Source organism: Leptonychotes weddellii, chromosome 8 (genome assembly GCF_054177405.1).
Source record: "Leptonychotes weddellii isolate Sample4059 chromosome 8, ASM5417740v2, whole genome shotgun sequence".
Lineage (NCBI taxonomy): Eukaryota > Metazoa > Chordata > Mammalia > Carnivora > Phocidae > Leptonychotes > Leptonychotes weddellii.
In genome coordinates, this window is record NC_138376.1 from 70,977,179 (window position 1) to 70,996,913 (window position 19,735).

The following is a 19,735-nucleotide window of genomic DNA, read 5'->3' on the forward strand; positions in this document are numbered from 1 at the left end:
AATCTCTGACTATTCCATAGAACTTACCAAACTAGACCTGGCCATGTGCCAAGATATGACAGCTTTGCAAGATGGCCCACCTCTAAAATGACTGAATTTATGATTCTTTTGGATGTTATGATATTAATATATTATTTCAGAATTGCATTGTATCTGTAATTTTCCAGAGATTTTATCATAAATATGATATTGTTATGTGTATTTATACTTGTTAATAGAAGGCAGTTTCTACTTTCTTGAGCTCCATAGGTTAGAAAAAAAAGTAGAACACGTAAGTCCTTTTTAATTCAGTAAGATTTCTGTTGACAAGTATATAGTTTGTAGGTTTTCTAACAAATGCTATGGTGTAGGTCTATAAAATATGATATGAAAATAAAATAACAAAGCAGTTAAATGCAAAAATGATATTGTTATGTTCTGAACTGACAATGGAATAAAAAAGTTTAGAAAAAATATTTAGTATCATAAGTGAATTTAGGTATCAGAGAAAACAATTATTTATACTAAATATTTGATGAAGTTGATAATAATGGCCATTGCAATGTTGTAGAGTAAGTCCAAAAATGTCTGATTATTTAATTTCCAGTTGAATGTTTGTATCTCCTAAATTTTCAATAATACTTATTTCTGTTGAGTTTATGTACAACAGAAAAGCACATGGAGTAATGATGTAAATATTTTCAGGGGCACCTGGTTGACTCAGCCAGAAGAGCGAGTGACTCTTGATCTCAGGATTGTGGGATCGAGCCCTACATTGCGTGTAGAGATTACTTAAATAAATAAAATTTTAAGTATTCTCATGGACCAAGATATTATATGTTAAACTAATTACATGTTTTGGGGCACAAAGTGAATGTATTCATTTATATTTTACAGATATTTTCTTTATTTCCAGGTAAAACAATTTTTCACAGTTTGGGTATACAAATAATGATGAAAAAAGATTCTAAAATATTAAAGTTATAAAAATTCATGAGTCCATGATGATGTTAAAAAAATTGTAAAGAAAAACTAATTTGCCACCAATGTTACCCCAACTCTGTTATCTGAACTCATTAATTAAAGAGGCAGAATTAAGCATAAATGCTGTCCTTTAATCAAAAACTGTAATTCATCTCCTGTTGATAATCAAAAGCTCTTTTTTAGAGAAGACTAGCTAAAAATATAGAAAGAATGATATAATTAGAAAATTACTTCTTATTAAATCGATGATTCAGTAAATGATCATTAGTGTATGCAAAAAAAGTGAGTGAAGGATTATTGGGGATCAGATATTTTTAAAGTGTCAAAAGTATTATCTCACAGATTTCTTGCTATTCATAAAAGGAGGAAAGTATATCTTTATAATAGAGATATCTAGTCTGTTATAATCTCAAAGAAAGGAGATGAAAATTAGCATTACTTATTTTGGGACAACCTGGTGCTGTGTGCCAACTGATGGGATGCAATATATAGTAGATTACTTGTGCCATATTTCTGCCAAAAATTTTCATCTGAATTAAATCAGGCCTTTAGGCCTTACTTCCAGTTTAGAGGTAATAGAGTTTGAGGAAAAGGTAAAATGGAATCATCAGGAAACAATGGAGGAAATCTCGTTTGTGGAAGATTCTAAAATAAACAGACTTACTGTGTTCAAAAATGTGTCTTAAAAGAATAAAATGGTGGAAGTTTAATATAAATTTTAAAAATAATAAAAAGACCTAAAAATGCAATGTGTGCAACTTTTTGAATCATGGTTGAAAATAAAATAGCAATAAAAATATTGGCAGATATTTGGGTACTTTTGAATTTGGATTGTATGTTAAAATATTAAGAAAATGCTACTCTTGGGGCACCTGGGTGGCTCAGTCGTTAAGCGTCTGCCTTTGGCTCGGGTCATGATCCCAAGGTCCTGGGATCGAGCCCCACATCGGGCTCCCTGTTCGGCGGGAAGCCTGCTTCTCCTTCTCCCTCTCCCACTCCCCCTGCTTGTGTTCCCTCTCTCGCTGTGTCTCTCTCTGTCAAATAAATCAATAAAATCTTTAAAAAAAAAAAAAGAAAATGCTACTCTTTCTAATTTACTGTCATATCTAATATAGGATATTGGCATTGCAGTTAGTAAGAGTATATCCTGTTAAGGAAATGCATGGTGATTTATATGTAAGTAAATAATCATTGTGTAGCCATCAAATGGTTCAAAAATGTATATCTAAATATTAACAAGTAGATAAAGCAGTTATTACAAGATGTTAAAGAATTTTTATTTCTAGGTAAAGAATCTGTTATTTGTTATAAGATTCTTTAATTTTTCCATATTTTTGGAACTTGGAAATTTTTCACATTTTCCATAACAGTAAGATGAAAATGAAATATATAAGAGCATTTTTTAGAGTAAGCAAAATAAGATTATGATGGTGAGTAATTTTCTACCATAATATGCATATTTTCTTTGGTTTAATAAATCAGAATTTACAAAATTGTTTAAATGATGTCTTTAACTTGGAATACAAAATCTCTAAATTGAAACAAAGATCTAACATTATCAAAAGAATGTTATTTCAGTATTTACTAGATCGGTCTCCACACTCTCCTTTGAGCACTTCTATATTTGTAATACTTTTCTCTAATTTATAAAACTGCCAAGGACATTTTAATTGGGGGATTTTGGAAATAAACTGTGCTTCACCAAGTTGAAGCAAAGTCCTCCCTGTCCACCATTCCACACCGGGGCTTAAAGAAAAGTTCTGTTTTGCAGTTCACTTTACTCTTATCTAATAAAAATCACTGAAAATCATCCTATGGGCTGTTGATACAGCCTTTGTTAGATAATAAATAAGTAAAAGATCTAGAAAATGAAACAGAGAAATCATGATTCATGGGTAATGCTTTTGTGAGCAAGAATAACAACTCACTGCTCTTTTGAAACCAAAGTCCAACTCTTTGCGGTAGTCACATTCCAGTATTTGATATATTGCAGTACCAAATATGTTGAAAACAAAATATCTTTCACTAAAAATCCACAGGGCGTTCTAAGAGTATTTGCAGTTATTTAAAAATATCCACTATACTGCTTATGAAAAATAGGTAAATGCTTCTTGTGATTTCTAATTATTTGATACTACATCGAGAGTAAATAGTGCAATGTATGTAATATGGAAAGATGCAGAAAAATGCCAAGTGGCAGGATCCCAAATAACCTCAAATAACTGATCACACATTGGCTCAGATTCAGGTGCAATGAATCCTTGTAATTTGGAGGAAGTTTAAATGAAGACTGAAAGACATACTTTTAAATGCAATTAATGAAGGTATAACATAAGTGTATGATGTAATGTAACAGACTTATTATATTGGTGTTTACTAATAATTTATTAAAATCTTTCTAATTTTATCTGGAAAAAGCAACCTACAATGTTTCAATAATCTCAAAATTTTTCTGTCTTTCAATTTTTCTTACAAATCTTTTTTTTTAAAGATTTTATTTATTTATTTGAGAGAGAGAGAATGAGAGAGAGCACATGAGAGGGGGGAGGGCCAGAGGGAGAAGCAGACTCCCTGCCGAGCAGGGAGCCTGATGCGGGACTCGATCCCGGGACTCCAGGATCATGACCTGAGCCAAAGGCAGTCGCTTAACCAACTGAGCCACCCAGGCGCCCTCCTTGCAAATCTTAAAGCAACTAAAACTAGGAAACCAAACTCTGCATGATACCTTAAATTAACCATTACTACTGCAAATAACTGGATTTAAGGTATTGTTGAATAAGATTTCGGAAATATAGCTGAAAGTTGTCAGTAATAGGATTTGATGTTTAACTGGTTATTTTGAAGGAAATGGTGAGCACTTTTGGCATAGATATCCAAAACTATAGGTCTGAGTATCAAAAATTTCTAGTTAATTAAAGAAAATGCACCCTATGGGTAAATTTTACTGGATTTTGCTTTTATCAATTTCAATTTTTTAAAAAAAGTGTCTGTGATTAAATATATGAATTCTGTTTATGTATGCGTGTTTGCTGACACTGGGTATTTTGCAATATCATTCCATCTGTCAGGGACCACAGTCCATGCCGCTACAACGAGGCAACACTTTTACTCTCACTGTAATGTCTCTATAGAGCCCTCGGCATGTGTTTTTTAAATGATTGATTTTCACATGTGACTATCTGTGAAGAATATGATCTCTGTAGGTGATAGATCATGTCTTATGCAGCTTTGATTGCCTAGAACCATGCACAGGACCTGACACAGACAACATACCTGAGTCCCTATATATGGTGTGGAATGTAATTTGAGAAACTAGAGAGAAGTTAAGAGTTGCTGACTTGTGCTTTGAGAGACCTGGCTTGGGTACCAGCTCATCTGCTCTACTGCTTGGGATTTCTGAATCAACTTGAGAACCTAACTGGAGATTACAGGTTCTTAATTGTGTTATATTCAAATTGTCAGTAAGATTGCTTGCTCACAGGGTTGTCATGAGGATCAACTGCAATGATAATAACAATAGATATTCTTTATTGAGTAACTTTATGGAGGACCTACTCTGTAATAAGTGTGGTCCTCAGTGTGACATGCCAAATTCTCCCCTAAAAATTTTAGATAAATGATTTGATTTAATGCTCAATAACTCCATAAATTATACATTATTATTTCTTAACTTTACAGATTAAGAAAATCAGACAAATGGAGATTAAATAAGATGCTGAAGATCAAACAGAAAGTGGATTTGGAACCCAGGTAATTTGATTCCTCTGGTGCTATGTAAAGGGCCTGGATATAATAATGATCACTAAAGATTTAGATTTAAAAAACAAAACAAACAGTTGTTATTCATGAGGCTCCCTTTTTTTAAGAAAAATTGCAAAGCTTCTTTGGTCCAATAATTGCTAATGAGTGTGTCATTTTTATGAATGTATGAATATACTTAAGCCTTCAAAGACTCTCACTTCGGCAAGCTGTTGAACACTAAATGGATGTGAATAGCTACAGGGAAGTATTCTCTGCATAATAGGAGTGACTTATTTCTATTAAAGAAAACCACATGTGACTGGGGTAGGACGTGACACTTCTGCCATATGATTTACAACATATCTATTCCTTTAACTCTTCCTGCATGTTTTTGGCTTAAATTGCCCTTGCCTTTTAGTGGAGATTTGACATTTGGAAATATGAAATAAGAAGTGTTGTTTCCATCTAATTCTTAAAAATTTGGCTTCCATCTAGACAGGCACCTGATTTGGAGAAAAGTGAAGGCTCTAGCCAGCTGGAAAGAATGAGAAAGTTAAAAAAGAGTCAAGGTTTCTAAGAATATAGGTCTCTCCCCATTTAAACAGTTCCAAACCACACTGATAATCATAGACCAAAAAAGTCTTGACTCTCTCTATAGAACCTTTTAAATCATCTATGGCAGGCCAAGGGCTACAGCTCGAGGCAGCCACATGGCCAGAATCTCTGTTCTCATGTCTTTGGCTATAAGAAAAGTCTGTAAACCAATTTCCAGACTGTGTTAAAAGTAGTTTAACTGCCGAGAGAAAAAAAAGGTGCCTTTGATGTTCAATATTTGAAATTAAACATTTGGTTCATATATGTGTCCTTTTTAGGATTATTAAACTATAACTAGTCATTTATACTTGAATCTCACGTTGTTGTACCTAACAATTATATTACTTTTCAGCTGACTCCAGTATTAAGCTCACAAGTGCCAGTTATAATTAAAAAGAAATTTTAAAGAAAACTAATGACAGATTATTCACAATAGTGAATGCATGTACTTTGCGGAGTTCCCTCCAGGTAAGCTAAGCTAAACAGGCACAATTTTTCTGAACACTCCTCTCAGATTATTTTTTTCCTTAAATACTAATAGCTCTAAAAAAAAGTGTTTTCCATTATTTTCTGATGGATAGCTGTTGTAACATATAAGGAGGAACACTAGTTTGAGTGACTCAATTCTAGGAAAGTATATATTTTCTACAGTATAGGAATTTCTTTACTGTCATGATTCTTTCCTCCATTAATATTAGAGAGTCAGGGCACAAATTCCAACACATAGAAATGAAAATTTAGTATTTGAATAAAATTGAGACTAGTTAGCTTGGTCTACCCCAGAACACCAGATGAGTTCATGAAAACAGTCTATTTGCTGCCTTGCAAACCAACTACTGGAGAACATTCGCAAGTCTCTAGGGAGAAGTTCTATTTCCACAGGACTGTTTCTACAGAATACTATCAAGTGACAGCAATAAGGATGTTTTGGGGTTCTTTATTTTCCATCTCTATCAGTTCCCCTGGGTCACCCCATATAAATTGGAGTACAGTGTACTTGCTATTCAAATATATCTTCAGAGCAAGTCCCCTGCCGTCCCCTTCCAATTAGACTGACCCTCTTAAGCTTCTGTTAAATGGAATTTCTGAAGCTACTATTGGTGGTTATTCCTTCTATTTTGAAACAGCTTAATCAAATAAATTTCTAGTGAGTTAATTGTCCTATTCTCACACTCTAAAGGTTTGCCAACAGTCCTGTTTGTGCTGCCTAAGTAAGAACAGTTACTTGTTTCCTTCCCTTCTGTGAAGTTAGATAAAAGGTCTCTAATTTTGTGTAATAGTGGTAAACTTGGAATATAACATAAAAATTTGCTTCGAATTATCTTGACAGCATCATTTCTAAATTCATCAAAATATTCAAAACTGATAGATTTTGATTACTAAACAGACTTCTTATCAAAGTCCAAATGTATTAAATTTTTAAAAAACTAATTCTATAAAATTATATTAAAATATTTAATTAAAATAACCTTAATGATATTAGCATCCATATTTTTGAAATTAATGAATTTGAAAGAGAACAATGAAAAAGAATAATATTCAAAATATTCAGTTTAGCCTAAATATTCTGTAAGGTAAGGTTACATATTCATCCAGAGAATGATTCACATATTATAGGAATATGATGTTCATTTTGGCTTATAGACTTTTCTCTCATACAGTCTGTAACGAAAGTATTTGTGAATACAGTTCAAGAATCCACAAATATTAGTGCTTATTATTTGATGTAATGGGAAGATATATATTGCTCACTTCTTTTAACTATATTATCTATTAGCCTGCAAATGTAGAAGGATATCAAAGCAAGACTCCTTCTTTTCAAGCTTATTTAGAAAATAATTTCATGAATTTAACATAAACATTTTTCTTACCAATGATTAATATATCATAGAGGCAATTATAATAGAAGATGATTTGTGAGCTACAATAGGTTGTTTGGAAAAATAATTTTATTTTTACTCTAATTCCTCGTTTGTAAAAAGTAGTGTGAAATTAATATTACTGTGGTAAAATTATTCGTGTAAAAATCTATGTAATATTTCTTAATATTTAACTTCAACTTTATATTTAACCATGTATAACATGCATAAAGGTAAGTGAACATATCAGAAGACAGTGAGAAGGGTTGTTTGATTTGTATGCTTACCCATATAGCTACTAAACAAAGCAAGAAATAGAACTATATTCATATCCCAAAAACCTCTACTATGTGTCCTTTTACTTATAATCCACACAAAGGTAAGTAATTTTCTTACTTTCATAGATTTATTCACCTGGTTTGGAACTTTATATGGTAGAATCATGCAGAATGTACCCTTTTGTGTCCAATGTCTATCAGTCAAATATTTTGATTATGAGGTCTATCTGTGTCAATACATGTTACAGTGTCATTTTCATTTCCGTTACTGTGTTGTTTTCTGTTGTATAAATGTATCAAAATTTATTTATCTACCTACTATCAATGAACACTAGGATGTTTCCAAATTGAGACAATTTTGAAGAATACTGCTATGATCATTTTTATGCATGTCATCTGGTGCACATATGTACATTTAATTGGGTGAACATATGCACATATGTAGAAAGTATATGTGGAGAGTATACATAGAATTGCTAAGTCATATAGTATCTGATGTTCAACATTAGTGAACGCTGCCACTTTCCAAGTGTATTCTATCAATATGTACCCAACCAGCCGTGTTTAAGAGTTCCAATTGCACCATATATTTGGCAGTTCTTCATAAGGTCAATGTTTTGTTTGGTTTTAGTTTTGTTTTAATGTTCTGGGTGGATGTGAAATGCCATCTTTATTGCAGTTTTAATTTGAATTTCATGATCATATAAAATATGTAATCATACATTTATACTTTTTTAATAGGTTTTGATAATTGCCTGTTTTATTAAGTTACTTATTTTTTCTAATTGACTTGTAAGTGATCTTTAATCTAAATAGTATTCTTCTGTCAATCAAATATATTGAACATATCCCATTTTATGGCTAGAGATTTCACCCAATAATGCTTTATGATTTTTAAATATTAATAGTAATGCAGTCTAAATTATCATTTTTAAAACTTTTATGATTGTTGCTTTTTGTGTCTGTTTATAATATTGATGTTTATCTCCATGGTCATGAAGGGTTTTTTTTTTCTTTTTATATTATTTCCTATAAGGTAAATTATTTTAAGATGCACATTTTGTTTGTGAAAACTATGAGAAATTCATTATGACATATTGTGTTATATAAAAACCAAGTCTTTTATTTTTTTCATGAAGATATAAAGTGACTTAGAACATTTATTTATTTTATTAAGATATAATTCAAGGTCTTTTATTTTTTTCATGGAGATATAAAGTGACTTAGAACATTTATTTATTTATCCCATGGTCCTGGGATCGATATTATAAGATATCATAAAACTCATCCTTTTGAAGTGTACAATTCAGTGGGTTTTAGTGTATTTGCAAAGTGTACAACCATCACCGCCACATTTTATTACTTTTAAAAGAAGTTCCATATCTACTAAAAGTCATTCTCCTTTTTCCCTTTTCCTGAGCACCAGGCAACAACTAATCAACTTTCTGTCTCTATGAATCTGTCTATTCTGGACATTGCATATAAGTGGCACCATAGAAACGTAGCCTCTTGTGTCTGGATTCTTTCACTTAGCATAATCTTTTCAAGGTGTGATCACTTTGTAGCATGTATCAAGTGCTTCATTCCTTTTTATGGCTGAATAATTATCTATTGTATGGATAAGCCAGGGATATTCATTTGTCTGCTGAAGGGTATTTGGTTGTTTCTACTTTTTTAGCTATTATTAATTGCTTCTATGAAGTTTGTATCTAAGTTGTTGTGTAAACATAATTTTTAATTCTCTTGGGTAAATACCTAGAAGTGGAATAGCTGGGTCATGTGGTAACTCTGTTTACATTTTTAAGGAATGTTTTGAGGTGTGTTTTTCAAAGTGGCTGCACTATTTTACATTCCAACCAGCAATGTATTATACTTTAATAGTACTCTCACAAAAAATTGTTATGGTCTATCTTTTTGATTAACATCTTGGTGGATATGAAGCAGTATCTAGTGGTTTAGATTTTCATTTCACTAATGACTATTAATATTGAACACCTTTTACAGTGCTGACTGGCCATTTTTATAGGCTTTTTAGAGAAATATTTTTTAAATAGTTTAGCCCATTTTTAAACTTTTCTTTTTATTGTTGAGTTATAAGAGTTCTTTATTTGATTTCAACAGTAGTCCCTTATGATTTTCTATTTTTTTTTTAAAGATTTTATTTATTTATTCATGAGAGACAGAGAGAGAGAGAAGCAGGCTCCCAAGGAGCAGGGAGCCCGATGCGGGACTCGATCCCAGGACCCTGGGATCATGACCTGAGCCGAAGACAGATGCTTAACCGTCTGAGCCACCCAGGCGCCCCAGTAGTCCCTTATGATTTTCAAATATTTTCTTGATTCTCTGTATGGTCTTTTTCAAATTATTGATGATACCTTTTGAAACACAATGGTTTTTTAATTTTTATAAAGTTGATTTTAACTATTATTTTTCTTTTGTTGCTTTGCTTTGGTATTTGGAGAAATATCTAAGAAACCATTGGCTAGTTCAATAATCACAAGGATTGATACCTTATGTTTTCTTCCATGAGTTTTATAGTTTTAGTTCTTACATTTAGGCCTGTGATTCATTCTGTGTTAATTTTTTTATGTGTGCAAGGAAGTCCAAGCCACTCTTTTGCTTGTGATATCCAGTTGTCTTTTGCTTGTGGATATCATTTGTTGAAAAGAGTTTATTTTTTTTTTAAAGATTTTGGGGCGCGTGGGTGGCTCAGTCGTTAAGCGTCTGCCTTCGGCTCAGGTCATGATCCCAGGGTCCTGGGATCGAGCCCCGCATCGGGCTCTTAAAAAAAAAAAAAAAAAAAGATTTTATTTATTTATTTGACAGAGAGAGACACAGAGAAAGAGGGAACACAAGCAGGGGGAGTGGGAGAGGGAGAAGCAGGCTTCCCGCGGAGGAGGGAGCCCGATGCGGGGCTCGATCCCAGGACCCTGGGATCATGACCTGAGCCGAAGGCAGACACTCAAACGACTGAGCCACCCAGGCACCCCTCATTTGTTGAAAAGAGTTTAATTTCTCCATTGATTTGTCTTTGCAGCTTTATTGAAAGTTAACTGACTATAATTTAAGTGTTTATTTCTAGACTCTCAATTCTATTCTGTTGACATGTATGTCTATACTTATGTTGATACCACACTGTCTTGATTACTATAGCTTTGTAATATTTTGAAATCAGGAAGTCTGTGTCCTTCAGTATCCTCTAAATTTGTTTTATTATTCCCTAAGAATTTTTTGACTAATTTGCATCTCTCAAAATTCCATAAGAATTTTAGAATGAACTTGCCAGTTTCTGCATAATGGCAGCTGGGATTTTGACTGGATTTGCACTGAGTCTGTCGAATAATTGGGGGAGCATAGCCAGTATTAGTCTTCCAGTCAAGATATTTTTTTTCCATTTATTTAGGCCTTTAACTTCTTTTAACAGTGTTATAGTTTTGTTTATAGAAGTCTTGCACTTTTTTGTAAGCTTATTCCTAGGCATTTTATTCTCTTTGATGATATTGGAAATGAAATTGTTAATTTTGGAATTACTAAAGTATTGAAATTCAGTTGATTTTCCTATTGATCTTGTGTCTTACCAATTTGGTGAATTTCTTTATTAGATCTAATAATAGATTTCTATTTATTCCTTAAGTTTTTCTAAATAAAAGATAAGGTAATATGTGAATGGAGATACTTTTACTTCTTTCTTTCTAATCTGGACACTTTTACTTTTTTTTTGTTTGTTTTTCCTGCCCAATTGTCCTAGCTATAATCCCCAGTCAGTGTTCAACAAAATGGCATATGTGGACATCCATGTCTTGTTTTTGCTGTTAGGATGAAATCTTTCTGTCTTTTCCCATTAAGTTTAATGTTAGCTATAGGTTGTTGTTGTTACTATTTTTGTTTTAATATATTTTCTTGGGGCTCCTGGGTGGCTTAGTCTGTTAAGCAACCAACTCATGATTTTGCCTCAGGTCATGATCTCATGGGTCCTGGAATCCAGCCCCATATAAGGCTCAGTGCTCATCAGGAAGTCTGCTTGAGATTCTCTCCCTTTCCCTCTGCCCTGCCCCCCACTCATGCTCTCTCTCTCAAATAAATACATTTTTATAAACAAACAAACAAATAAATAAATTTTCATTATCTACTTAAGGAGGTTCCCGTCTATTGTGTTCATTTTGTCAAATGCTTTTTACTACATTTACTGAAATGATCATGACTTTGGTCATCTTTTACCTACCTATTTATTACCTAGGATACATAGCAATGTAGGGTATCCTATGTCCTCTTGGGCCAAAGTTTACTAGGTCATGTTGCTGGATACAATTTGTTAGTATTTTGTTGAGAAATCAGTCTCTATATTCATAAGGGATATTGTTTTGTATTTTGCACTCCTTGCCATCCTAAATCTGGCTTTAATTTCAGGATAATATTGGTCTAATAAAATGAGTTTGGAAGTATACCTTCCTCTTCTACTTTTTAGGAAAGTTGGTGAAGGATTAGTGTTGAATCTTTAAATGTTTCTTAGAATTCAACAAGGAAGACTTTTGGAGAAATTTTTTTAATCAATAATTCAACTACTTGTTATAGATCTACTCAGATTTCCATTTCTTTTTGAGTCATTTTCAGTACTGAGTAGATGTCTTTCTAGGCATATGTCTATTTCATCTAGGTTATCTAACTTATTGGTATAAACTTGCTCATAGCTTTCCCTTATAATTCTTTTTTTTTAATTCTATAAGATCAGGAGTTTATCCCTTCTTTCATTACTTATTTTAGTAATTTGGGTCTTCTCTGTGTTTTTGTTGTGCAGTCTAGCTAAAGATTTTTTTAAAAATTTTATTGAACTTTGCAAAGGAACAAGCTGTGATTTCGTTGATTTTCTGTATATTTTCTATTCTCTATTTCATTTATCTACTCTAATATTTTCAATTTCCTTCTTTCTGCTCACTTTGAGTTTAGTTTACTCTTCTACTTTAGTTTGTTTATGGATTTGAGATAGTTATTCCTTTCTAATGTATGCATTACTGGTATAAATTTCCCTTTAAGTACTGTTTTAGCAACATTCCAAAAGCTTAGACATGTTTTTATTTTTATTCACCTCAAAGTATTTTGTAAAAATTTCTGTTATGATTTTTTGACCCAATTTTTATTTTGGAATGTATTGTTTAATTTTATATATTTGTGAATTTCTCAAATTTCTTTCTGTTTTGACATCTACTTTAATTCCATTGTGATTGAAGAACAAACTTTGATAATGAGTTCTTTTAAAATTTTTGAGGCTTGATTTATGACCTAATATATGGTGTATCCTTAGAATATGTTCATTTTTTTCATTCATTTCCCTCATTGGTTCTCAGAATGGGTAATCTCAATTGTTTTATCTTCAAGTGCACCAATTCTTTCTCTGTCTGATGGCCTCTCTAGATTTTCATGCCAATTATTGTACTATTCAACTACAGGATTTCTATTTGTTCCTTTTTTGCTTTTATATCTTTATTGATATTTTCTTTTTCATGAGACATTGTTATCATACTTTCTTGTAGTTATTTATACATAGTTTTTCTATAGTTCTTTGAAAAAACTTAAAACAGCTGATCTAAAGTTTTGTCTCTGAAATCCAGTGTTTGGACTTCCTCTTGGACTTTTATTTGACTACTGTGCTCTCATGTATTGGCCATATTTTCTACTTTATTTGTATACTTTTATTTCTTTTTTTGTTAAAAATGGTTGTTTTAAATCATATAAAAATGGCAATTGTGAAAATCAGATTTTTCTCCTTCACCATGTTTTGTTGTCATTACTGTTTAGTGTAGTTACTGTTTGTTTGCTTAGTAACTTTTTAAAACTAATTCTGTAAAGTCTGTCTTCATTGTCATGTATGCTCACTGAAGTCTCTGCTTAACTAGTTTAATGGCCAGCTGTTGATTAGACAGAGATTTTCTTAAATATCCTGGACCAAGAAGTCTTCCAGTCTTTGCTAAGGTGTTCTCTGTGTGTTCTGAGTTATGCCTTCACTGTTTAAGCTAGTAATTTACAACACTGTACTATCCTTTACTTTCTGCTTATACAGAACCTCAAGTTAAGTCACATTTGAGAGCTAGGGGCTTTCTCAGGTCTTTTCTGTGCACGCACAAACCCTGGGCATGCACTCTCTTCTGTGGTCTTCTAAATTTTCAGGAACATGTCAGAGCTATTTTTTAAATTAATTAATTAATTTGTTTTGATTCCAGTATAACAAACACATGAAAAGATGCTCAACACCACTAATCATCAGAGAAATGCAAATCAAAACCACAGTAAGATATCACCTCACACCTGTCAGAATAGCTAAAATCACAGCTCTTCAAAATTCCCTATGAACATCCATTCACCAGCTTTTCTTTTTTTTCAACCTCTTGTTTTCCACAAATGTTATCACAGCCTCGGGCAGCTGAAATGTTCAGCAATTGCTGCTGATAATTTTCACAAACACCCTCAGAGAAGGCTGCACTGAATGAGCTCTGAGTCATGTCAAATAAATATAATCTCTGCAGCTGGGAGTCTTCTAAAGACAGGTAAAATAGTGGCTACTATGTAGCTGCAGAGATAGGTGATAAGTGATGGAACAAGGGCAAATTAAAACACCCACAAAGCTCTGTTCTTACTGGGATCATTCATTTAAAAAAAAAAAAAGTTATTTGGGTTGCTGCAAGCCTTTGGTTGATATCCAGAGCTCTGAAAAAAATAAAATCTGACTTTTTTTGTTTGTTTTTTTACTCATTGCTATTATGAAAGAACAAATTTCTGCAGTTCATACTTTACCATTTTTACTAAATGTCATTCTCCATTTGTTGTTTGCAGACTATTTTAGCCATGTATAAATTTATGGAAAAAGATTTTTTTCCATGTAGCACTTTAAGTATGTCATTTTATTATCTCTTCACTTATATGATTTTCAACAAAAGTCTTTTTAAATTATTTTCCTTATTCTTATGTAGATACTCTATATTTTTTCTATAGCTATGTTCAAGTTTTTCTCTTTGTGTTTAGTTTTCAGTAGTTTGAAAATGATATTATTTAATTTTGTATTTTTTTTAACATTTATCTTGCTTAGTTTTCTCTGAGATTCTTGGTTCTGTGGTTGGTGTCAGTCATTAACTTCTATGTTTTCACTATTTATCCTGCCCCTTTTCATTTTTTTTTTTTGTGATGCCAGTTATGCATATGATAGTTTGATATTGCTCCAAAGCTCTTGGATGTTCTGTTATGTGTTTTTCATTTTCTTCTTTTTGCATTTCACGTTGGATAAGTTTTATTGATATAACTTCAAATTCTCCTGATAATTCTGGAAAAAATTCTGATGTGTACAGGGTATGATTGTAAAACAGGTGAAGTTATAACTAATACAATGGGCACAATGGTTTTGTGGTGGTAGAAAGAGAACAATAATCTCATCACATGAAGAAACAACACTTCAGATACTGGGTGGCAAAAATGCTAAGTATTTTTGTCTTTTAGAATCTTCCCTAGAATGTTTCTCATGCAAGAAACCCTTCTCTATGTGACTCTCCTAAATTATTGAAGGTACTTTTAAACTACCTGACTGTAAGATTTGTTAGATCTTGACAGATAGCTCAAATCAAGATTTTGTTGCTGTTCTCTTAATATTTACCCATAAATATATGGAACACAAAAGAGGGCCCCACCAACCCCACCTCCAACACAAAACACCCATCAGTGTCTTTGGACATCGCATATCCACATTTCAGAGCCATCATTCAGTCATTCTATGGGGCAGACAAACTTGATCCTACTGGTAATTTAGACACTCACTATGAAACAAGAATTAGATCAATTAATCAAATTCAATTTGGAAACCTAAAGTTTATTAGTTTTCTTGGGGGTGGGGAGACTATATCAGAGGCATTCTCAATCTCTGTCCCCTGCCAATGGATATTAGTTCCACTTGCAAGATCCCAAACGTTTGAAAAATAATTTCTTCTTAGGGACGTTATATCTGTCTCTGGCATTGTGATTCTTTTCCAGTAATGGTGAACTAACCTACCAATTTCCCAAAATACAGTAACTTATAATTTAGGAGTAGATATAAGAGACCTTCAGGTGTTTTATGAACAAGTAACAAGAGATCATGCAACCCATATATGACTGTGGATATCTTTTCAAAATGAGGTAACTTTTGGTTGCTTGGGGATACTTCCAGAGGGATAGCTGATTTATTATTTATGTCCTCCTTGAAGGCAGTTATCTCTATAATGTGAGTCAACAAATTAGGACCATGTACAAAATTTATCCCTGGCTTTAAGTAAAGTGATCAATTATATTGTAATAACCCTGGAAGGCATTCAGTTCAGCCTGAGCTCACTGGTCATGGTTGTTATGGGTGACTGCCTGAGACTGTTTCCATAAAGGCCAAGGCAGAGTCTGTACAATCACTAATGTATCTGCTGTGTCTGGACTAATGCCTCAAGCCAAGTCAAAAGGTCAATGCTGAGGCAAATGGGGAAAGACACCAACCAGGCTTTCTAAGTTAAAACCTGATTTGTTTGTTCAGCTGTGTCTGCTACCTTGGGTGGCATATTTGTAGTTAACACTTCAAGTTGTCCTCATTAAGCTGCTTGGAATCTTATTGAGAATAACATTAGTTAAATGTTGTAAGAAATGATTGAATGGATTTTGTTCCTGGTCTCTGTAGGTCAGATTAATCAGAGTGGTCAAGGAAGTGACATACTTACTCGAAAAGTCACCAAATTCAAGACAATGTAGAAATGAGGGGTGAATATTGTTGGGAGACAATTCTCTTCAGAGCTCTCATGTCTCTGCATGTCTTGTGAGTGAGTCATTGATGGCTCTTTCATTCCAGACTGTGTTTTCAATGACATTTGTATAGAGGATCTCCTTAGAAGATAGAATTAGAATCTCCTTCAAGAGCAAATTGCAGACATGCTTAATATCCAGTAGAAAAAAGATGTCTTCCTCCAGAACAATGAGTAAGTGTAATTATTGACTATAATAAAAAAAACTCAGGGGCGCCTGGGTGGCTCAGATGGTTAAGCGTCTGCCTTCAGCTCGGGTCATGATCCCGGGGTCCTGGGATCGAGTCCCGCATTGGGCTCTCTGCTCCTCCCTCTGCCTCTCTCTCTCTCTCTGTCTCTCATGAATAAATAAAATAAAATCTTAAAATAAAATAAAATAAAATAAAATAAAATAAAAAAAACTCAGGTCCCCTAAACTTACTTTCCTATAACACAACCCACTTCATGTAGCATATTCTACCAAGGTGAAGGTGGGAAATTCTACAGGACATATCAGCCCATTTATTCAACTAACAAATGGCTTGGGAAAAACAAACAAACAAACAAACAAGGAAGAAGAATGAATGATGCCCTAGAGTAAGAAAGACATAAAGACTCATCAACCGAATGCAATGTATAGATCTTATTTGATCTTATATTTTTCACAAAAAAAATCTTATTTTTCACAAAAAATATATTTGTGAAACCATCAGTGACATTAGAATATCAACTATGTATTAGATAATATTGAGGAATTATTAATTGTGTTAATAGTGGTTACTAAGTTAAGGTTTTTTATAAAAAGAAAGTTCTACCTTATTTTAAGGATTTCATTTATTTATTTGAGAGAGAGAGGCAGAGACAGAGCACAGCAGGTGGAAGGGCAAAGGGAAAGGGAGAAGCAGACTCCCTGATGAGCAGGGAGCCAGATGTGGGGCTTAATCCCAGGACTCCGGGATTATGACCTGAGCCGAAGGCAGAGGCTTAACCAACTGAGTCACCCAGGAGCCCCGAAAGTTCTATCTTTTTATCTTTATTTTAAAAAGAAATATTAACTCATGAAAGGATATTTTGGGGATTTTTTAAGTTAAAAAATTAATGAAATACTTGCAAAATGAATTAGGATTTAGTAAAAGAAATAAAATACATATGTAGATGAGCAAATACTATGAATATAATCAAGTACGATAAAATTTTAAGTAGTCAAATCCCTAAATTATTTGGCTACTAGGGCTCACAGTCATTTTCAGAATGCTGTGTAGGCCCTGGTCTAATGATCCAATACTTGTCCAGTAGTTGTTACTGTAAGAAGACATTTGGCAATGGCTAGAGACACTTTTGTTTGCCACACTGTAGAGATGCTATTGGCATTTACTGGGTAGAAGCTATGGATGCTGCTAAACATCCTACAATGCATAGGATATTCCCTCAAAAAAAGAATTATTCAGGTCAAAATGTCAATAGTGCCAAGGTTAGGAAGCCCTGATGATTAAAATAAAGTGGAATTACTCATTGTTGTCATGTTCAAATCAACAGAACAGTGATAATAAAAAAGCCTGGATGTTCTGGCCTTATAAGTCAAGTTCTGGACACTTTTGTAAATCTCCCAAGCACGCCACTGTCAACCTCAGCTGATTCAAGAGAACTGCGTGATTCTTTAAGCTGCAATGGACACAGGGAGGGTTTAAAGTTGACATGCACTTAATCCTCCCAGAAAGAGAAATACTAAGGGTGAAGTCTGTTCCCACTTAGTCAATACTTTTGCCATCACTTATTCTGTTTTCTGGAAGTTATCAGATAACTGTGACCCTTCTTTGTTTTAAGGTAATATTCAATGAGCTTAACTTTATCTAGATCTTTGTGTAAGTTCATTGTGTTTTCCACTTGGCTTTCTGGGAACCAGACTGCTTCTCCACCTCCAGCATTATACCTTGCTTCTCAAGTTTTCTAAATCTAAGATCCCCTTCAGTTCAGCATCACTCTGTTCCCCAAAATTTCAGTACTGACTGCATTTACATTTCCATAGCAGAACTGGTTGTAACTTAGCCTTCCTTAGCTCCTTTTTGTTAAGAGAAAGGCATTCCTTTGGGGTGTCGCTTTTGTCCATTCCACTATCAGTTTGAAAAGAAAATTCTTCCAAGTCAACAAAGTAATACATTCTCCTAAAAGGGAATTTTCATTGGCTTTAGATTTAAATGCAAGAAGAGTGTCAGAAGGTTCCTTGCTAATCTGTCACTTAGTCACATCTGTGCCACCAAAAAATATTAAGAAGAGAGTATGTGGGGGAGGATATCATTGAAACAAAATTGGACAAATATTTCTAATTATTGAAACTAGTGATGGATACATAAAGATTCATTACGCTATTATCTTTCCCAACAAAACAGAACAAACATGAACTCTGGAATATAGCTTTTTTAAATTCAAAACCCAGGTCCACTGCTTAAAAACTGTGTGACCTAAGGAAATTTCCTTAACATTGTTTCTTCAATTTTTTCAACTCAGAATGGGGATAATACTAGTACCTGTTTCATAGAGTCGCAATGTCTTAACTGTGTTAACATTTTTTGGCACTTAGAATAATGCCTTATATGTATTACTCAAATACTAATATATAAATATTGCTGGTTACAATAATTATAAAACAAAGAATTTTGCCCCACAATTATGTTTAAGGGATTAATTATTAATGCATGTTATGGAATAAATACATCTAATATTAGATACATAAGTGGTAATCCTCTATAAAGAACCAATTAACATGATTTATAACCACTGATGTCTTCTTGTACTTTTTACCCTCAAATGGTAATGGGAGCCTTTTAGACAATTTGATTCTAATTTAAGATCCCCCAGTATTTTTATAACTTCCACTGCATGGACTAAATCTAGGATGTATTTTAAAAATTCTCTTTAACTTACATCCAAGTTGAAAAATCATTTCATTTCTCCTCCAGGTCTGAATAAATATAGACCATTTTTACAATAAAAAATCCCCAGAAAGCAAAGAAGATATTTTCTTCACTAAAATATACATTAGAATTGTAGCCTTCATGCATGGCAGATAGATAGCTTCCATTAATCAAACAACTCAATCAACCAATCAATCAATATTTTTAAATGAGTTACTTAACAGAATTCAAATGTTTCCTGACTCTAGGTAGGCAAGTAAAACTGTCTGCTTCATAAAATTCTACTGTGAATTCATAATAGAGAATAGAATTCACAGCAAGAAAATCACATTATCTACTTCCTCCTCCCCTAGTAAGTTAAAAGTGGTTTTTATATCTACTTCTGCCAGAGATCTCCATTTCCCACTCACTGCTGATGCCCTTGCCTCAAATATACTTCACAGAGGGATGATAATTTACCTTTCTCAATAAGAAATAAATGTTCAATGGTTTAGAGGAAAGAAAAGTCTTATATACTTGTTCATTTCAAATATTTCCCCACAAACTCACCCCAGTTATATTGGCTTTCTCTGAATATGAGAATGGAAAGTCCTGGAACAGAGATTCCATTT